Source organism: Chiloscyllium plagiosum, chromosome 24, assembly GCF_004010195.1.
Source record: "Chiloscyllium plagiosum isolate BGI_BamShark_2017 chromosome 24, ASM401019v2, whole genome shotgun sequence".
NCBI classification, from domain to species: domain Eukaryota; kingdom Metazoa; phylum Chordata; class Chondrichthyes; order Orectolobiformes; family Hemiscylliidae; genus Chiloscyllium; species Chiloscyllium plagiosum.
Window position 1 is genome coordinate 55,752,092 of NC_057733.1, and position 19,880 is coordinate 55,771,971.

At 43.8% G+C, this 19,880-nt stretch overlaps 1 protein-coding gene across 1 annotated transcript in view; it reads right to left on the reverse strand.

The window, feature by feature from the left end:
• LOC122562368 overlaps nucleotides 1–19,880 on the reverse strand; it is a 53,568-nt gene that overhangs the window by 30,756 nt on the left and 2,932 nt on the right. The gene's annotated exons all lie outside the window — the stretch shown is intronic.

Below are 19,880 nucleotides of genomic sequence, written 5' to 3' on the forward strand. Positions count from 1 at the left end.
TGGGGGGTGTGCGGGGTGTCATCTCTTTAACACAGATTAGGAGAGGTTTATTTCTCTACAAAGGGTCATGAGACTTTCGAATTTATTTTCTCAAAAAGGGGTGGGAGCAGAGTCTTTAAATATTTTTCAGGCAGGGATGGGTAGATGCTTGATAAGCAAGGGGGCGTGCAGAGTTGTAGGCTGACAGGAATATGTAGTAATCAGATCAATCACGATTTTATCAATCCGCCTCCTGGCATTAGAAGCAGTCCAGAGAAGGTTCCCTTGGCTGATCCCAGGGACTGTGATGAGCAGAGGTTGAGTAGGTTTAACAAAACCTACTCTTATCATATCTCTTTCTCTCTGGGCTCCATCTCCTCCTCTACCCCTACTCCACTGTTCTCTCAAACCCATAAATACCATGTTTTCATAGCTTGTATCAATTCTGAACAAGAGTCATACCAGACTTGAAATGTTAACTCTGCTTTCTCTACACAGATGCTGCCAAACCTGCTGTGTTTCTCTAGCAATTTTTTGTTTTTGTTTCTGATTTCCAGCGATTCTGGTTCTTTTTTTTATTTGAGTAGGTTGTGCCTGTACTCATTGGAATTTAGAAGAATGGGAGGCAACCTTATTCAAAAATGTAAGATTCTTAGGGTGCTTTATGGGTAGCTGCACAGAGAGTACTTCCCCTTCTGGGAGAGTCTAGGACCAGAGGGCATAATCTCAGAATAAATGATCAGAAATGAGGAGAACTTCTTCTCAGAGGGCTGTCAAGACTGGGTTATTAGATATATTTAAGACTGAAACAGAGTGATTTTTAATCAGGAAGGGAATCAAGGGCTATGGGGAAAAGGCAGGAAAATGAAGTTGAGCATTATCAGATCTGCCCTGATCTCATTGAATGACGAAGTAGACTTGATGTGCTGATTGGCCTAATTCTGTTCCTACATCGTTTGTCCTACTGTGGCTAGCTACATGCGATTTTGCATTGCTAGATTTTATGATGAAGATGATGTGGGGTGCTGGAAAAGCACAGCAGGTCAGGCAGCATCCGAGGAGCAGGAGAGTCGATGTTTCGGGCAAAAGCCCTTCATCAGAAATGGGAGTGCTGGTGGGGGGTTGGGGAAGGGGGCTTGGATAAATAGGAGGGTGCAATGTGGATTGGGTAAGGCAGCTGGGAAGGTGATAGGTAAATGCAGGTGGGGATGATGGTGCTAGGTCAAAGGGGAGGGTGGAGTGGATAGGTGGGAAAGAAGATGGACGGGTTGAACAAGAGGGCAGTGCCGAGTTGGAGGGTTGGATCTGAGATAAGGTGGGAGCAGGGGAGATGAGGAAACTGTAAAGTCGACATTGATGCTGTGTGGTTGGAGGGTCCCAAGGAGGAAGATGTGGTGTTCTTCCTCCAGGTGTCAGGTGGCTTGGATTTGGCAGTGGAGGAGGCTCAGGACTTGCATGTCCTTGGCTGAGTGGAAGGAGGAGTTGAAATGTTTGGCCACAGGACAGTGTGGTTGTTTGGTGTGTTTGTCACAGAGATGTTCCCTGAAATGCTCTGCAAGTTGGCATCCTGTCCCCCTGATGTAGAGGAGATCACATCGAGAGCAACAGACACAGTAGATGAGGTGTTTGGATGTGCAGGAAAATCTCTGCTGGATGTGGAAGGATCCTTTGGGGCCTTGGATGGAGGTGAGGCGGGGGGAGGAATGTGTGGGTGCAGGTTTTATACCTCTTGTGGTGGCAGGGGAAGGTGCCGGGAGTGAAGGGTGGGTTGGCGGGAGCCCCACTAACCAGTTCTACCTCTTACCCAAAATCCATAAACCTGACATCCCCAGTCGTTGTATTGTCTCCACCTGCTCCTGCCCCGCCGAATTTATTTCCTCATGCCTTGATACCATCATGTTTTCCTTGGCCCAGGAACTCCCCACGTACATTTGGGACACCACCCACACCCTCAATCTCCTCCATGACTTTTGTTTCCCCTCCCCACCCCTCCGTCCTGTGAAAACACTATCCCTTATTCCCAATTCCTCCGCCTCTGCCACATCTGCTCCCAGATGGCCTTGTATTTCAGGGACTACAATTTCCCCTCCCACATGATAAACAATCGCATCCAGCACATCTCCTCCACCCCCCACCCTCTCCACCGCCAAATCCAAGCCACCTGACGACTGGAGGAAGAACGTCTCATCTTCCTCCTTAGAACCTTCCAACCATGTGGCATCAATGTGGATTTTACCTGTTTCCTCATCTCCCCTTCTGCCACCTTATCTCAGATCCAACCCTCCAACTCGGCACGCCCCCTTGAAATGTCCTACCCATCTATCTTCCTTCAAAACTATCCGCTCCATCCTCCCCTCTGATCTATCACTACCACATCCCACCTGCATCTACCTATCACCTTCCCAGCTACCTTTCCCCCATCCTCACCCCACTCTCCTATTTACTTCTCAGCCCCCTTCCACCCCCCCCCAAATTCCTGATGAAGGACTTATGCCCAAAGTGTTGGCTCTTCTGCTCCTTGGATGCTGCCTGACCTGCTGTGCTTTTCCAGCATCACCCTTTTTGACTCTGATCTCCAGCATCTGCAGTCCTCACTTTCTCTTCGATCTTATGATATTGTCCCCTACTGACACCTGATCCACTTGCCCCACCTAATTCCTCAAAACCAAATCCCCAGAACTTGGACATTGCCTGGTATGGGTGATTTTAGCTATGAAGAAGGGTTGGATAGACTGGATGTATTTTTTGGAGGTTGAGGCGTGACCTAATAGAATTTTATAAGATTGTGAATGGCGTGAGTCTTTTCCCAGGGTGGAGGGGTCAATTACTAGGGAACACAGGTTCAAGGTGATGGGGTGGGGGGAGGGGGGGGGGGGGTGGGGGGGAAGCGGGAGATGTTTAAAAGAGATGTGTAAAGCAGACTTTTCACACAAAGATTGGTGAATGCCTGGAATGTGCTGCAGACACAATAGCAACATTCAAGAAACACCTGGATGAATTAATTAATAGGAAGTCAAAAATCATTGACACCAGGTTATAAACACGTTTACTTGAAACCGCAAGTTTTTGGAGTCCCCGCTCCTTCCTCAGGCAATTAGCAAGACAGAATACATCGGACACAGAGTTTATAGTATAAGATCAAAGGGTCATACAACTTACGCAAATCACAAATGTATTGAACAAACCAGTTAGAATGGAGGTGTAGATTTCAATTGATTAATATGTAAATCACAGAATTTATTTCAAGTCACTGCCCCGAGATAACTTCAGGTTTTATCAGTATAAAAGTGACACCTCAAGTCAGACAATGTATTTTAGGTGTGATGTCATGTTTCAAGTCTGTTTGTATCTCACCTAATCTGACCCCAATGCCATAAGCCTTTTTTACTACCTTATCTATCTGCACTGCCACCTTCAATATTCTGTGCACCTGCACACCTAGATCCCTCTGCATATCAATACTCCTAAGGGTTCTGCCATTCACTGTATATTGTCCACCTGTACCCGACATTCCAAAATGCATCACCTCACATTTGTCTAGATTAAATTCCATCTGCCATTTTTCTGGCCATGCCTCCAACTGATCTATATCCTGCTGTAACCTCTGACAATCCTCCTCACTATCCTCTCCACTTTGCTTCAGTTGCTCATTGTCATGCCCAGTTAACACTTAACCATCAACCCATAATGGTCTGATATGGAGATATTGATCTTAAACCTAATACTACCAGAGGGTGAGTACCTCTGGGAACACTGAATGGTAAAATAGGGGTAGAATTAGACATGACTAGTACCATTGGGACAGAGGGTAGATAATTAATGAAGTAGATTTGGTAAGATGTGACAAGAAAGCCACTAGGTCTCAAGCAGCCAACCCTCCATGAAACTCAATGAAACTGGTACAGCCAAAAAATGTAAGATGCAGGTTCTTGTGTCTCTCTCCCGTGTGGAGATACAAAACAGTCTGCAGGAACAGACAGGTTCTCCCACCCAGCTTCCTCTGCAAATTTCCTTGTTGCAGTCAAAATGGATAAAAGTCACCTTCAGAGCTTCTGAAAAGGGGAAACTCTGAACTAGTGATTGAAAGACAGTGTACATACGAGCACAAAGTGAGAACTGCAGATGCTGGAGATCAGAGTCGAGCGTGCAGTGGTGGAAAATCACAGCCAGTCAGGCAGCGTCCAAGGAGCAGGAGAGTCGATGTTTCGAGCATAAGTTTTTCATCAGGAATGAAAGGCTTATGTTCGAAACGTCAACTCTCCTGCTCTTCAGATGCGGCCTAACTGGCTGTGTTTTTCCAACACCACACTCTTCGATCAGTGGACACACACTTGTCTTATCAGTGAAGAATTCTAAGATATTGGAAGAAATTGAAAGGAAATACTTCAACTCTTGTGACCCAGATGGTGATACAGAACTGTACTTCCCTGATTTTCTTTTTTATTTGACTCTTAAAAGCCTTATCTGTCACTCTGTGTCTACACGAGTGTGGAGCAATTTAAAGTTATAGCAAGCTATACTTGAGCAATTCATGTTTCTTTGATGCCATTGGTTAAAACCAATCTGTTTGCAATAAATATCTATGTTCTTGTTAAGTACAGAAACCTGGTAAACATTTTGTTTAAAGGCTGAGTTTGTCAGGTAGATTTCTGACTGAGGATAGTTTGACTAAATCTTTATCACATTAAAGATGACTTCAGGAAGAATGGGGCTTGACTTTGAGAGCACTACCTCAATGGGTCATGATGTCTCAAAGAAAAAATTAATAAGTATAGTCATCCGGCATTTTTAACTTCTATCAAAATTTATTTTCACTATTTCTATGTTAAAACAGAAATAATATATTCACATTAATAGCATCTGGACAAACTAATTAATAAGAAGTCAAACATCACTGACAATCAGTTACAGTCCAACAGGTTTACATGAAACTGCAAGCTTTTAGGCACCCGCGCCTTCCTCAGGCAGTTAGGGACAGACACAGAATTTATAGTAAAAGATCAAAGGGCCATATAACTTATGCAAATATATTGAACAAACTTAGATGGCTATTAAGTCTTTAACCAGTTAGAATGGAGGTTCACATTAAATGTACACTGTTTTTCAAGAAAAATGTATTCTGTGCAAGTCCATTTTGATTATGGCATTTGGCCTTATTCATTTTTGCTATTGTTATGAAGTTGAAGGTGTGTACTGTACCTTTAAGAGAGTGTGAATGCTGTCTTGCACTCAGAGCTTACATGCACCTGTGTATATGACAAGATAGTGTAGTCTCAGAATGGACTGAAAAATTGAGAATTGTTTTGTCAACATTGAACCAATAAGAACAAAAAGAACAAAGAACAAAGAGCATTACAGCACAGGAACAGGCCCTTCGGCCCTCCAAGCCTATGCCGATCCATATCCTCTATCTAAATCTGTCGTCTATTTTCTAAGTATCTGTATCCCTCTGCTTCCTGCCCATTCATGTATCTGTCTAGATAGATCTTAAATGACACTATTATTCCCGCCCCTATGTTGGCAACGCGTTCCAGGCACCCACCACCCTCTGCATGAAGAACTTTCCATGTATATCTCCCCTAAACTTTCCCCTCTCACTTTGAATTCGTGATTGCCATGAATTGAGTCCCCCACTCTGTGGAAAAAGTCTCTTGCTATCCACCCTGTCTACACCTCTCATGATTTGTAGGTCTCAATCAGGTCCCCCTGAGTTTTGAGATGATTTGTAGCTCAGGTTGAGGTTCTGGATGTAGGTTTGCTCACTGAGCTGGAAGGTTATTTTCAGATGTTTCATCACCACACTAGGTAACATCAGTGAGCCTCCGGTGAAGCATTGGTGGTATGACCCACTTTCTATTTAGGTTTCCTTGGGTACTTCCCTGTGGTGATGCCAAAGGATTCCTGATGAAGGGTTCCGGCCCAAAACGTTGACTCTCCTGCTCCTTGGATGCTGCCTGACCTGCTGTGCTTTTCCAGCAACACACTCTCAACTCTGATCTCCAGCATCTGCAGACCTCACTCTCTCCCTGTGTTTATTGTGTACCTGTTCTTTTTGAATACACTGTAAAGGTGATTTTCTTCTGTTCTGCGTAGTTCCTCTGTGCTGCAGTGTGTGGTGGCTAGTTAAAACAATGTTCTGATGCAGCTTCGTTTGTGGATGTTGAGATGATTGCTTCTGTAGTTCAGTATTTGGTCCGTATGTGTTGTTTTCCTGTAGACGTTGGCTTGAAGTTCCCCACTGGCTGTTCGCTCTACTGCGACATCTCAACAACAAACCCCAACAAGCAGACAAAACACATCCAGAAACTCTAGCCACTCTCCCCTACATCAAAGACATCTCAGAAATGACTGCTAGACCACTCAGACCTCTTGGCATCATGGTAGCCCACAAACCCACCAACACACTAAAACAGCAGCTAATAAACTTGAAAGACCCCACACAGACAACAAGCAAAACTAATGTCATTTACAAAATACCCTGCAAGGACTGTAACAAACATTACATTGAACAAACAGGCAGAAAACTAGACACTAGGATACATAAACATCAACTAACCACAAAAAGACATTACCCTCTCTCACTAGTATCCTTACATACAGATGAGGAAGGACACCACTTCGACTGAGATAACACTTCCATCCTAGGACAAACAGAGACATGCATGAGAATTCCTAAAGGCATGGCATTCTAACTGGAACTCTATCAACAAACATTGACTTGGATCCCATTTACCACCCCCTGAGAAAAAGAACAGGAAATACCATAACTACAGGAAATGACGTAATCACAAGAAATGATATCACCAACCCAAGAAAACCTAAACACATAAGTAGAAAGCAGGCCATGCCACCAGTGCTTCACCTGGAGACTCACTGATGATATTACCTAGTGTGAAAATGAACCTTCCAGCTCAGCGCACAAACATATATCCTGGTGAACTTCCTCTGCACCCTCTCCAAAGAATCCACATCCTTTTGGTAATGTGGAGACCGGAACTGTATGCAGTATTCCAAATGTGGCCGAATCAAAGTCTTATACAACTATAGCATGACCTACCAACTCTTGTACTCAATATCCCGTCTGATGAAGGAAAGCATGTCCACTCTACTGACCTGCGTTACCATCTTCAGTGAACAATGGACCTGAACACCCAGATCTCTCTGTACTTCAGCTTTCCCCAGGACTTTTCCATTTACTGTACAGTTCGTTCTTGAATTGCATCTTCCAAAATGCATCACCCCGCATATGTCTGGATTGAACTACATCTGCCATTACTCTGCCCAACTGTCCAACCTATATTATGTTCTGCTGTATTCTCTGACAGTCCCTTTCACTATCTGCTACTCCATCAATCTTAGTGTCATCTGCAAACTTGCTAATGAGGCAACCTATACCTTCCTCCAAATCATTTGTGTAAATCACAAACAACAGTGGTCCCAGCACGGATCTCTGTGGGACACCACTGGTCACAGGTCTCCATTTTGAGAAGCTCCCTTCCACGACTACTCTCTGTCTCCTGTTGCCCAGCCAGTTCTCTATCCATCTAACTAGAACACCCTGGACCCATGTAACTTCACCTTCTTCATCAGCCTACCATTGGGAACTTTATCAAACACCTTACTAAGACATGCATATGACATCTACATCCCTTCCCTCATCAATCAACTTTCTCACTTCTTCAAATAATTCTATTAGATTTGTAAGACATGACCTTCCCTGCACAAAACCATGTTGCCTATCACTGATAAGCCCATTTTCTTTCAAATGGGTATATATCCTATCCCTCAGTATGTTCTCCAGTAGCTTCCCTACCACTGATGTCAGGCTCACAGGTTTGTAATTACCTGGATTATCCCTGCTACCCTTCCTAAACAAAGGGACAAGATTAGCAATTCTCCAGTCCTCTGGGACCTCACCCGTGTTCAAGGATGTTGCCAAGATATCAATTAAAGCCCCAGCTATTTCCTCTCTCGCTTCCCTCAGTAACCTGGGATAGATCTCATCCAAACCTGGGGACTTGTCCACCTTAATGCCTTTTAGAATACCTAATACTTCCTACCTCCTTATGCTGACTTGACCTAGAGTCATCAAACATCTATCCCTAACATCAACATCTGCCATGTCCCTCTCCTCGGTGAATACCAATGCAAAGTACTCATTAAGAATTTCACCCATTTTCTCTGACTCCACACATAACTTTCCTCCTTTGTCCTTGAGTGGGCCAACCCTTTCCCGAGTTACCCTCTTGCTTCTTATATATGAGAAGATCCGATGTTAGGGATACAAAAAAGGCACACATTTTGAAAATCAGACAGAGCAACTGCCATTGAGAAAGATATTGAAACCCTTTTCATATGAAACATATTCACAGTAAAAAGAAAGAAGATGACCCAGGGAGATCTTCAGCTGGAAGAAGACAGACATTGAAAATGACAGCCGCTGTGTGGTTTTGAACTTAAGTTGATGTAATTTTAGCAAGTATCTTATTAAAACAGCATATTGTTACAGAGTTGGAGGCAAGTAATAAACAGTTAAGAGAAAGGGGGGTCTAGAGTTGTGAATAGTTTTTGTTGAATGTTCACTTTTAGAGTTAAAGAATAAATTGATTTTATTTTCTTTAAATAGTGGAATTTGGGTAGTCCTCTATTACTCATACTTAAACAGATTATGAGGTGAGGTGAGCTTTTTTGGATGTTTGGTTTAATTAACAGAAGGGTTCACCACTGTGTTGTAACACTATTGACAAAGCATCTGCTAGATACATGAATTATTTTTAAATTGTATGGTTTTGACATTAGACATGAATGAAAGAGTCTTAAACTTTTTTCGCAAAATCATTCCAAAAGAACTAATGGATTATAGTCTATATAAATAAAGGCCTCTTCAGAATTGTTGGATTTGTAAAGTTCAATTTTTTTGTTAAGCCAATAAAAGGGACAATGTCTTTTGGTATTTGGGTGTTCCTGGCAAGGTCAGCATTTGTTGCTCCATTTTAATTGCCCTTGAAATAAGTCTGTTGTTCAGCCATTTCAGAGGGCAGTGAGGAGTCAAACACAGAAGTCACACGTAGGTCAGACTGGGTAAAGGTGGCAGATTTCCTTCCCTGAAAGCTATGACTAAGCCAGATGTCAGTGTTCCATGATTGACATTAAGTCAGTTTCTTTTTAATTCTAGATCTTTTTAAAAATTGAATTTAAATTCCATGATGGAATTTGAACACAAGGATCTTGAGCATTACTGTTCTGGGTTTACCAGTACAGTGACATTACCACCATGCTGCCATAACCCCTTGGCTCACTACATGAGATGAATACACCCTAGGTAAGTCATGCACATTTTTGGTGTCAGCCTTTTAAATCAATGCTCCCAGTACATGGTGATTGCAGGCAATTTCACCCCAAATTCCCCAAAATGAACTGGAATATGACCAATCAAGAAAAGTTGCCCTGTAATTGTTGGAATTGGCAAGGAGTTGGCTTTTCAGTCACAGATTGTTTTTGTCACAGAATTGGGACAGATAGGCTCATAATGAGTCCCTCAGCACCAACGTGTGGCAGAAGTAGCATACCAATAATGAGGAGACCCAGTGAACATGTCCATCATTACTAGTAGGGAAGTAGCAGGGTCTCTGAGGTCAGAGAAAGTGGGGCCACTGAGATTGGAAGATGTCTTGGGGTTGGAGAGATGGGGGCACTTGCTGGTAGTGTTGTGTTTAGGAAGTGAGGTTGGGGAGTGCAAGGCTGGGGCCTGGAAGAGGGATGCAAAAGGAAGGGTGGAGATATAAAATAGGGAAGGCACAGCAAAAGGGGAAGAGGGGTTGTAAAGGGGGATAGTGAAATGAGGTGATGACCTGCAAAGTAGGAGAGGGATTGCCAAGATGCAGGCTGTAATGGGGGGATGATTTACAATGGGAAGAAAGGAGTTACAATGTGGGGAGGTGGCTATATGGGACACTACTACAAAGGGTGGGGAAAGCAGTTGTAAAAGTGGGAGAGAATTACAAAGAGAGTGCAAAATTATTGTTTCCATGGGCTCTTTCTTTAAATTCCAAAACATTTGCCTGTGTGCATCAGGAGCTAACTCTTATGTAATGAGAATAGCCTGTTTCACAACATCTCCCACATCAAGTAACTTGAACACTTTTCTCCAGAGCGCAGACACACCCCTCGAGCAGGCAATTCCATATTAATCTGTGATTAATGACAAATGAGTGTGAGTGTAGGTGAGTCAGGTCTGAGGACCCAGGGGTTAAAATCAAAGAGCCAAAGCCCTTGCAATTGTCTAACTGTTGAGATGCTTGCAATGCATTTAAGAGTGGGGACTGTGGAGATGATGAGCAAACTGAGCACAGTGGCACCTTGGTGTAGGGAGCCATTCTAGCAAAGAGTAAATCAAATTGTAGTTTTGGTAGCACACAGTATAATGAGGATAGATGCAGTTCCCTGTAGCCGTGAGTGGGAGTGCTGAAGGCTGAGTCACCAAACCAGAGTTAAGGAATCTCTTTGGCGATTGACTCAGAGATGGGGTCAGCAATGCATCTGTTGTTGTCCACAGTGACAACGACATTGATAGGACTGGAATGGAGGCTCCACTAAAAGATTTTTAACAGTTAGCAACTAAACAAGAAATCCAAATCTCTAAAGTTATTACCTCGAGATTACTACCTAAGCACAGACAAATGGCCAAAGGGTAAATAAAATCAAGGAGTTGAATGTGAGGCTCAAATATTGGTTTGTGTGGAACAGGTTTTGGGGGTTTGGGGGGCCCTAGCACCAGTACTGGGCATGAAGGGAGCTGTTTTGTTGGGATGGAACTTCACTTGGATTGTGATGGGATCAGTGTCATAGAGTCATACGGATGTACAGCATGGAAACAGACTCTTCAGTCCAACTCATCCATGCCAGCCAGATATCCTAACCTACTCTAGTCCCATTTGCCAGCACTTGGCCCATATCACTCTAAACCCTTCCTATTCATATACCCATCCAAATGCCTCTTAAATGTTGCAATTGTACCAGCCTCCACCACTCCTTCTGGCAGCTCATTCCATACACGTACCACCCTCTGCATGAAAAAGTTGCCCCTCAGGTCTCTTTTATATCTTTCTCCTCTCACCCTAAACCTATGCCCTCTAGTTCTGGACTCCCCCACCCCACAGAAAAGACCTTGTCTATTTACCCTATCCATGCCCCTCATAATCTTGTAAAACTCTAAGGTCACCCCTCAGCCTCCGACGCACCAGGGAAAACAGCCCCAGCCTGTTCAGCCTCTCCCTATAGCTCAAATCCTCCAACCCTGGAAACATCCTTGTAAATCTTTTCTGAACCCTTTCAAGTTTCACAACATCTTTCCGATAGGAAGGAGACCAGAATTGCACGTAATATTCCAATAGTGGTCTAACCAATGTCCTGTACAGCCGCAACATGACCTCCCAACTCCTGTACTCAATACTCTGACCAATAAAGGAAAGCATACCAAATGCCTTCTTCACTATCATATCTACCTGCAACTCCACTTTCAAGGAGCTATGAACCTGCACTCCAACATGTCTTTGTTCAGCAACACTCCCTAGGACCTTACCATTGTGTATAAGTCCGGCTAAGATTTGCTTTCCCAAAATCCAGCACCTCGCATTTATCCGAATTAAACTCCATCTGCCACTTCTCAGCCCATTGGCCCACCTGATCAAGATCCTGTTGTAATGTGAGGTAACCCTCTTCACTGTCCACTACACCTCCAATTTTGGTGTCATCTGCAAACTTACTAACTGTACCTCTTACTCTCGTACCCAAATTATTTATATAATAGGAACCAATGTCTACAATGGCACTCCACTGGTCACAGGCCTCCAGTCTGAAAAACAACCCTCCTCCACCACCCTCTGTCTTCTACTTTTGAGCTAGTTCTTTATCCAAATGGCTAGTTCTCCCTGTATTCCATGAGATCTAACCAAATGTTGTAATTGTATCAGCCTTCACTTCTTCTGGCAGCTCATTCCATACACACACACCACTCTCTGCATGAAAAAGTTGTCCCTTAAGTCCCTTTTAAATATTCACGCTCCCACTTTAAACCTATGCCGTCTAGCTTTTGACTCCTCTATCCTGGGCCAAAGACCTTGACTATTCACCATATCCATGCCCCTTTTGGACTTTATAAACCCTTATCAGGTCACCCCTCACCCTCCAAGCTCCAGAGAAAATAGCTCCAGCCTAGTCAGCCTCTACCTTTAGCTCAAGCCGTTCAACCCTGGCAACATCTTTGTAAATCTCTTCTGAACCCTTCACATCTTTCCTATACCAGGAAGACCAAAACTGAATGCAGTATTTCAAAAGTGCCTAACCAGTGTCCTGTACAGACGCCAAATGACCACTGAACTCAATGCACTGACCAATAAAGGCAAGCATACCAAAGGCCCCAACTCCACTTTCCTGCCTTGTCACCAAAACCCTCAATTCCATTCCTGATTAAAAATCTACCTCAGCCTTCAATGACCCCAGCCTCAATACTCTCCTTGGTAAAGAATTCCACAGACTCACAACCTGAAAGAAGAAATTCAGTCTCATTTCTGTCTTAAATGTGTGACCACTTACTCTGAGATTACGGTGTCTGATCCTAAACTCTCCCTGCAGGAGAAACAACCTCTCTGCATTCAACCCTGTCAAGTCCCCCTGTGAATCTTATTTCTCCTAATAAGGTCACCTTTGATTCTTCTCTATTCCGTTGAGTGCAGGCCCAATCTATTGAACTGTCCTCATTAGATAGTCCCTCTATACTTTGTGTCAACCTAGTGAACTTTCTCTGGACTACCTCCAGTGAAGAATAACTTACCTTAGATAAGGAACCCAAAATGTTTCACAGTATTCCAACTGTGGATTGATTAGACCCTTGTATAGTTCTAGCAAGGCCCCCTACTTTTATGCTCCATTCCTGTTGAAATAAAGGCCAACATTTCATTTGCCTTCCATATTACCTACTGAACTTGAATGCTGACCTTTTGTGATTCAAGCATGAAAAAGCCTGAATCTCTGTTTTTGACTTTCTGCAGTCTTTCTCGACTAATATGACATTAAGCTCCTCTATTCTTCCAGGCAAAGTGCAATCATTTTGCCCACTCACTCAACCTGTCTATAGACCTCTGCAGTCTCTTGTCTTTTGTTAGTTTTTAAAACTTTCCCGATTCTCTGGTTTACCACTAATCTCAGTCACATTGTATGTTTCTTTTTCAATCTGATGTTATCTTTAACCTGCCTAGTTAACCATGGTTGGCTTATCCTCTTCTGAGAATCCTTCTTCACTTCTCTTCTGAGAGTCATGGACTGTTCTATTGTGAATCCGCCATTGTTCCTCAACCGCCTTTTCCACTAAAGTCTTGCCCAGTCCACACCAGCCTGCTCTGCCTCCATTCCTTTGTAGTTACCCTTATTTAAGTTTAGCACTGTTGTTTTGGATCCATGCTCCTCCATCTCAAACTGAATGCTAAATTCTGAAGGGATCTTTTACTCTGATATCATCTAAAGAATCTGCCTTGTTGCACATGACCAGATCCAAAATAGTCTGATCCCTGATTGGATCCACAACATATTGTTCCAGGAGTCAATCCTGAATACATGATATAATTCTTCCTCCTGGATTCCTCTGCCCATCTGACTATCCCAATCTACATGAAGATTAAAGTAACTGATGATTAATAAACTGCTTTTATTACATGCCCTCGTTATCTCCTGACTTATTCTCTGTCTCACTATATCCTTAGAGTTATGTAATCTATAGGCTACTCCTACTAGTACCTTCTTTTCCTTGTTATTTCTTGTCTTCAGTAAGTGGTGGAGGCTGGTACAATTGCAACATTTAAGAGGCATTTGGATGGGTATATGAATAGGAAGGGTTTGGAGGGATATGGGCCGGGTGCTGGCAGGTGGGACTAGATTGGGTTGGGATATCTGGTCGGCATGGACGGGTTGGACTGAAGGGTTTGTTTCCATGCTGTAATCTCTACGACTCTATATGGATTCTACATCTTCCAATTCAAGATCATTACTTGCTATCACACTTATTCCATTCCAAGCCAACAATGCCATCCTACCACCCTTTCCTTCTGAATGTTTAGCTCCCAGCTTTGATCTCCTAGGAACCAATGTCTACAATGGCTATAAGATCAGACCCATCAACCTATATTTGTGCAGTTAATTCATTTATGTTGTTCCGACTACTGTGCACATTTAAGAGTTATTCACTTTGCCTTTTTTGTCATTCTTTCCCTTTTTGACTCTATTTTTAATATTTTAGCCACCATTTTTAATCAGAGAATCATACAATACGGAAGAGAATCTCTGGCTGTTGAGTCTGGACTGCCCTAAAAATGCTACTACATACACCATTCCCACTTTCCCACACTAGGCCTATGTTATGACATTTCAAGTGCTCTTTCAAGTGCTTTTTAAAGATTGTGAGGTTACCCAACTCAAGTACTCTCCCAGGCAATGTATTCCAGGCAACCACCACCCTCTAGGTGAAAAGGTTGTTCCTCAAATCCCTTTCAAACTTTGTGTTCTTCACTTTAAGATCATGCCCCCCTTGTTCTAAGCTTTCGTTTGAGGGGATGACTGCTTTTTACCCACCCTGTCCAAGCCCTTATAGTCTTTTACACCTCTGTCACGACCCCCTCAGCCTTCTCTGCTGCAAAGAAAACAACCTGAGCATATCCAGCCTCTGTTCATCGCTGAAATGTTCCATCCCAAACAACATCCTGGTGAATCTCTTTTGTACTCCTTTCATAGAACATTACAGCGCAGTACAGGCCCTTCAGCCCTTGGCGCTGTACTGTCCTATGAAACCAAACTAAACCCATCTAACCTACACTATTCCATTACCATCCATATGTTTATCCAATGACCATTTAAATGCCCATAAAGTTGGCAAGTCTATTACTGTTGCAGGCAGGGCATTCCATACCCTTACTACTCTCTCATCAGTCCTATATCTATCACCCTTCAATTTAAAGCTATGTCCCTTCGTGTAAGCCATCACTATCCAAGGAAAAAGGCTCTCCCTGTCCACCCTATCTAACCCTCTGATTATCTTATATGTCTCAATTAAGTCACCTTTCAACCTTCTTCTCACTAATGAAAACAGCCTCAAGTCCCTCAGCCTTTCCTCATAAATCCTTCCCTCCAGACCAGGCCACACCCTAGTAAACATACTCTGCACCCTTTCCAATGTTTCCACAGCCTTCCTATAATGTGGCGACCAGAACCATACGGAATACTCCAAGTGCGGCCGCACCAGAGGTTTCTACACATGAAACATGACTTCATGGCTCCGAAACTCAATAAAAGCTAATACACTGTATGCGTTCTTAACAACCCTATCAACCTGGGTGGTAACTTTCACGTATTGATGTACATGGACATAGAGATCTCTCTGCTCATCTACACTACCAAGAATCTTAACCATTAGCCCAGTACTGTATTCCTATTAATCCTTCCAAAGTGAATCACCTCACACTTTTCAACATTAAACTCCATTTGCCACCTCTCAGCCCAGTTCTGCAGCTTATTTATGTCTTTCTGTAACCTGTAACATCCTTCAGCACTATCCACAACTCCACCTACTTTAGCATCATCTGCAAATTTACTAACCCATCCTTCTATGTCTTCATCCAGGTCATTTATAAAAATGACAAACAGCAGTGGCCCCAAAACTGAACTTTGTGGTACACCACTAGCAACAGAACTCCAGGATGAACATTTCCCATCAATCAACACCCTCTATATTCTTATAGCTATCCAATTTCTGATCCAGACCACTAAATCGCCCTCAATCCCATGCCTCTATGTTTTCTGCAATAGCCTATCATGAGGAACCTTATCAAACACTTTCAATGCAATCACATTCTTTCCATAGTGCAATGACCAGAGTTGCACACAGTACTCCAATGGTGACCCAAACGAAGTCCTGTACACCTCCAACATAACCTTTTTGACCTTATAATCTATGTCATGTTATAAAGATGTGGGTGTACTATATCTTTAAGAGAGTTAATAGCCGGTAGTGACAGCACCAAATGTTCTCAATAAGACACAATGTTACATATGCTCCAGCTACTGGGGTAGCTAGTTGCCTGGAAATGACAAAACGGATTTGAATTAGGCCCATCAGGTTAAATTAAATATCAAGTTCCAATTACGTTTGAATTGAGTATATTGACAATCTTAAAAGGCAATGACACAATGCGATGCTTTGGGGTATAAGACTGGGGAAAATTGAACAGTTGGGAAGAGAACTACCACCAGACGAACAGCTGTAGGCTGCTAGTCAGAACTCTCTGAGAGGTACCGGTCATGTAGGAGTTTGGACAAAGATAAACCTCAACACTAATCCAGAGAGCCAATCTACCAATGAAGATAAAGAAAAGATTTGACCGCTGGCTGGTTTTAAAGTTTGAACTTTGGTGTAAATCTTATTTGGGAGCTTTATTGGACTAGTATTAGAGAAGGGAAGGTAAACATAGGTTAGAGAAAGGAGGTGTAAATAGTTGTGAGTTAATTATTTTCTGTTATACTTTACCAAATAAAGTTGTTAATTTTTTCTTTAAATAGTTCTTGGCATCTTTATTTTTCACATATTACAGAGAAACCTCGATTATCTGAACGAGATGGGTGGGCATTATTTCTTTTGGATAATTGATTATTCAGTTAATTAATTCAATGCTTTTCCTCTGGAGCTCGGAGTTTTCTGTTAGGTCCACTCTCCGTTCAGGAGACTAGGCAGCAGCATACTGCGTGTGAGCCCCGCCTGCCCCCCTTCCACCCCATCCCCTAACCTCGTCCAATACCATCCCTGCCCACCCACTTTCATCAGTCCCCACCCAGATGGCCCTGCCCCTTTCCGAGACACACCCACAAGATCCCCGCCCATTCCATCGTCATCAATAACCCCGCCCCCCCGTACCCCATGGGGGGCATTGAGTGTCTGTGAGAGTAAAGGGATACAGTCTGTGAGAGGGTGCATGTAGGAATGTTTGTGTGAGCGTATAAGAGAGGGTCTGCGTGAGTGTGTGTCTGTCGGAGAGTGCAATGGGGGTCACCTGTAGTGTGACATTAACACCCCAAACACACACCCACATACACATATAAGTTTGTGGAGTGAATTTGTACTTGCAGAATTACATTTTACTTTGCTGAAAACTGCATGAATCCATGTAAGATTCTGTAAATCTGTCTTTTGATTAGAATCAGTCTGACCGTTGGGGCACAATCTCACACAGGGGAGCTCACACCTTCAACACATTATCTGGGCCGACATGACACCAATTGCTAAAGTGCACCTGAGAACGTAATTTTTTAATAAAAAGTTTTGTGATTTGCATATACAAGAACTGAAACCAACATGGTGATTCTAAAAGGTGAGAGACCTAACAAACAATCCGGGTCTTTTTCAACATATAATTTCAGTTACATACAGAGGTATGGCATTGAGGGTGAGTTGGAGGTTTGGATTAGGAATTGGCTGGCTGGAAGAAGACAGAGGGTAGTAGTTGATGGTAAAGGTTCATCTTGGAGTGCAATTACGAGCGGTGTTCCGCAAGGATCTGTTTTGGGACCATTGCTGTTTGTCATTTTTATAAATGACCTGGAGGAGGGGCTAGAAGGTTGGGTGAGCAAGTTTGCGGATGATACGAAAGTCGGTGGAGTTGTTGACAGTGAGGAAGGATGTGTCAGGTTACAGCGGGATATAGATAAGTTGCAGAGCTGGGCAGAAAGGTGGCAAATGGAGTCCAATGTAGCTAAGTGTGAGGTGATTCACTCTGGTAAGAGTAACAAAAAGATGGGGTACTGGGCTAATGGTCGGATACTTGGTAGTGTGGATGAGCAGAGGGATCTTGGTGTCCATGTACACAAATCTTTGAAAGTTGCCACCCAAGTAAATAGTGCGGTGAGGAAGGCATATGGCGTACTGGCTTTTATTGGTAGAGGAATTGAGTTCCGGAGTACTGAGGTCATGTTGCAGTTGTATAAGACTCTGGTGCGGCCGCATCTGGAGTATTGTGTGCAGTTTTGGTCGCCATACTGTAGGAAGGATGTGGGGGCACTGGAACGGGTGCAGAGGAGGTTTACCGGGATGTTGCCTGGTATGGTAGGAAGATTGTATGAGGAAAGGCTGAGGCACTTGGGTTGTTTTCATTGGAGAAAAGAAGGTTTAGGGGTGACTTGATAGAGGTGTATAAGATGATTAGGGGTTTAGATAGGGTCGACAGTGAGAATCTTTTTCCATGTATGGAGTCAGCTATTATGAGGGGGCATAGCTTTAAATTAAGGGGTGGTAGGTATAGGACAGATGTTAGGGGTAGGTTCTTTACTCAGCGAGTCGTGAGTTCATTGAATGCCCTGCCAGTAGCAGTGGTGGACTCTCCCTCTTTATGGGCATTTAAATGGGTATTGGATAGGCATATGGAGGACAGTGGGCTAGTGTAGGTTAGGTGGGCTTGGATCGGCGCAACATCGAGGGCCAAAGGGGCTGTACTGCGCTGTATTCTTCTATGTTCTATCACACTGTAAACCTTTGCTGTAAATTCTGTGTCTTACAATCGTATTCTCCACAACCACCTGATGCAGGAGCAGTGCTCCAAAAGTTAGTGCTTCCAGATAAACTTGTTGGACTATAACCGGGTGAGGTGTGATTTTTAACTTTGTCCAGAAGCTTCCGCATTGACAGTCTGCACCAGGAGCTTTGGGTTCTGATTCCACCGGCCCGGAGCTGTGTCTTAATCTATCCAAACATTAAAATATAATGTTTCTATCCTCCCAATCCCACTGTTGTAATTTTGTTTCCTCATCTCTGAGACCTGATCAAAATATTTATGAAAATCTACCGTCCAAAGAGCGTCCTTCACCGAGTTGATGATCCTCCAGGCACAGTTGATGTTCCTCTCAGTGTGCGTCCCGGGGAACAGGCCGTAGAGCACGGAGTCCCGCGTCACGGCGCTGCTCGGGACAAACCTCGACAAACACCACTACATTGCTCTCCAGACTTCTTCTGCGTAGGCACATTCCAGAAGGAGGTGTGTGACAGTCTCGTCCCCCCCGCAGCCGCTTCGAGGGCAGTGTGCGGTGCGGCTGAGAGTCCGGGCGTGCATAAAGGATCTCACAGGCAGAGCCCTTCTCACCACCAGCCACGCCATGTCTTGGTGCTTATTGGAAAGTTCTGGTGATGAGGCATTCTGCCAAATGGCTTTGACAGTCTGCTCAGGGAACCACTCGATAGGAACTGCCCTCTCCTTTTCCAGAAGGGTCTCAAGGACACTATGTGCTGTACACTTCCTGATGGACTTGTGGTCAAAGGTGTTTTTCTTCATAAACTTCTCCACGAAGGACAGGTGATACGGAACGGTCCAACTACTCGGAGCGTTCCGCGGCAGCGAGGCCAGGCCCATCCTTCGCAACACCGGGGACAGGTAGAACCTCAGTACGTAGTGACACTTGGTGTTTGCGTACCGGGGATCCACACACAGCTTGATGCAGCCACACACAAAGGTGGCCATCAAGGTGAGGGTGGCATTGGGTGTACTTTTTCCCCCGTTGCCCACATCTTTGTACAGCCAGTCCCTTCGGACCCGGTCCATCTTTGAACTCCATATGAACTGGAAGATGGCCCGGGTAACTGCAGCGGCACAGGTTCTGGGAATAGGCCAGACCCGAGCCACATATAATAGCAATGACAGTACCTCACACCTGATGACCAGGTTTTTTCCCACGATGGAGAGCGACAACTATTGGTACAGGAAAGATAAGACCATAAGTCATGGTGCAGAAATTAGGCCATTCAGCTCAACAAGTCTGCTCCACCATTCAGTCATGTCTGATAAAGTTCGCAACACCATTCTCCCATTTTCTCCCAT